Raw genomic sequence first — 2,847 nt, 5'->3', positions numbered from 1 at the left:
CACAACCTTTCATTTTTTCTCCACAGTTTCTCCTCTTTTTTCAAATGATAGATCCTGAATGTACAACATATTCTAATTTCTCCGGTGCCGAATCGAAACACCACCAGTGGTCGAAGTGTGCTAGTCTGGTCCCAAGGTTCCCTTGACCAACATCAACTTTCTTTACTGGCTTTCCCTGGGAGATATATTGCTCCGCTGGCCGGGATGTCGCACTCTGTGCTGGATGCAGAGTAGATATTATCATGGCTGGGATACATTTCTACATCTGGCTTCTAATATATCCCCCCTCCATTCATAGTTTGATCACTCTTCCTCTGTTACCTTCGCATCAGGGGCGATGCGTACCTGGCCATAAAAGTTTTCGCTTCCCATGAAACTCTCTCCGCTTTCATTTTTGCTTTTAATCAATGCAGATCTGCTCTTCACAGAATCAAGCATACCTTCCTAAAAGGATGATATACTGATTTGACAGCTTCTGCTTACAAATCTGTTTGGTCCTTAATTAGAGACATCTAAAACATCTCTAATTTAACCTATCCTTTTCTATTCCGACATGATTAGTCTACAGCTAGTTATCGAATTGATAAAACCGTTATTTACGTTAATTTATTTCCTATAATGTAACTCTGGATGATTCTGCTCCTAATTCTCCTCCATCTTCTCCCACTAACCCTGTCCCATCTCTTGTATTTTCCTCGTACAAGGTCTTCTAGCCCCAGGTGGGCAAGGTGTATGACCCAGATGGCCCAGTGTGCCTCTAAGGTAGCGCAAACCCTCGCTCGGATATTTTGCTTTTGCCTAATAACCAGCACTATCCTTCTCGCTTGGTAGCACGCCTTGGTGCAGCTCATCCTCCTGAAAAAGGGGACCAGTTTAATCTCGAACTCTCCTCAGCTCCTTATTTTCCACACTTAAAAGCCAGTTTCCTTCTTTCTGATCTCCAGTATGGATTTAACATTCCTTGGTATTACAGGCGATCATCTTCCTCTTGCGACTCATCTCTGGTCCTTGGCATCTCCAAATCATTTGATAGGGTCTCGCATAAGTCTTTACTCTCTAAATTTCCTTCTTTTTTTATTTTTGTTTTTTGCTTTTGTCTATTCTCCAATGCGCAGTTTCCTCTCTGGCTGCTACAATGCATTAGTCGTTGATGGAATGACTTTCCCTTCCAATCCTATCAACAGTGACATCCTTCATGGCTCTGCCCTATCTCTACTCTCTTTCATCTCTCAGTATTTCATCGCCTTTAGCTTCTAAACATATTCTGTCATATGCTTATGATTCCATTTTACCTACATACTTAAACTTACTGTCCTTTCCCTCCTACGTCTAACGCTCGATTTTCATCTTCAAAATGAACATACTTCCTCTGATTTCGAACCTCTGTAGCTTTCCAGAATGGGGAAGCAGTACCCTAGATAAACTTCTTTGCGCATAATGTATTTCATCCCAATATCTCTATCAAAGAGTCATTCATATCCCTTCTGCTCATTGTCAAAGTGCCACTATGAAAAACAATATGTCATAAACATATCCTCCAATCTGTGATGGAAACCCAAACAATCAACATTATAAAATCTGTTTCCCATTTGTCGGGAGTGTTATATAGATACAGTTATTATACTTCTTCTGAGCATCTATAACAACATGGGTCTTACTATGAAGTACTGATCATAGATGTAGGATAGATCTTCCTCTACCTCTTTTTCGACACGAGCGAAATTAAAGGCCTCCGTCTTATTGATTCTCCCACCATCACCTCAATTCGAACATCTTTTTCTGTTCGCCACGATGTTGCTACTAGCTCTTAGCTAGATGTATAATTTTAATCAGTTTTCATGAGTTGTTTGAATGCATCCCTGGCCTCAAGGCTTGATGATGGTTCCTAGAGTTTCTATGGGGAGACAAGCTACGCCAGATATACCCTTATAACACAACCTTCCTTAATTGAACAACTAATCTTTGGATTTACCTTCTTCTTAATGTATTCTAATCTTCGTAAAATTTTTGTCTTAAAGAGTAAGGCGTACAAACACCCGCAAATCCCGGAGTTATTTTCACATTCTTTTCCTTTTATAATGAATAAATATATTAAAGGAACAACAGACTGCATATATATATATATATATATATATATATATATATATATATATATATATATATATATATATATATATATATATATATATATATATATATATATATTTATGTATATATATGTATATATATATATATATATATATATATATATATATATATATATATGTATATACATATATATATATATATATATATATATATATATATATTTCACTTTTTTTTTTTTTTTGCTTTGTCGCTCTCACCCGCGTTTGCCAGGTACCGCAAGGAAAAAGACGAAAGAAATGGCCCAACCCACCCCCATACACATATATATACATACGTTCACACACGCAAATATACATACCTACACAGCTTTCAATGGTTTACCCCAGACGCTTTACATGCCTTGATTCAATCCACTGACAGCACGTCAACCCCGGTATACCACATCGATCCAATTCACTCTATTCCTTGCCCTCCTTTCACCCTCCTGCATGTTCAGGCCAAGATCACACAAAATCTTTTTCAATCATCTTTCAACCTCCAGTTTGGTCTCCCACTTCTCCTCGTTCCCTCCACCTCCGACACATATATCCTCTTGGTCAATCTTTCCTCACTCATTCTCTCCATATGCCGAAACAATTTCAAAACACCCTCTTCTGCTCTCTCAACCACGCTCTTTTTATTTCCACACATCTCTCTTACCCTTACGCTAATTACTCGATCAAACCACCTCACACCACACATTGTCCTCAAACATCTCAT

The 2,847-nt window shown here is 38.2% G+C and overlaps 1 pseudogene; it reads right to left on the bottom strand.

The window, feature by feature from the left end:
- Positions 1 to 303: 303 nt before the first annotated feature.
- LOC139764749 (glutamine-dependent NAD(+) synthetase-like) overlaps positions 304 to 2,847 on the bottom strand; it is a 5,309-nt pseudogene continuing 2,765 nt past the window's right edge.

The sequence above is a fragment of the Panulirus ornatus genome, chromosome 4 (genome assembly GCF_036320965.1).
Source record: "Panulirus ornatus isolate Po-2019 chromosome 4, ASM3632096v1, whole genome shotgun sequence".
In the NCBI taxonomy this organism is placed as follows: Eukaryota; Metazoa; Arthropoda; class Malacostraca; order Decapoda; family Palinuridae; genus Panulirus; species Panulirus ornatus.
Note: the sequence above shows the minus strand (reverse complement) of the source record. Positions and strands in the feature narration are given on the sequence as shown.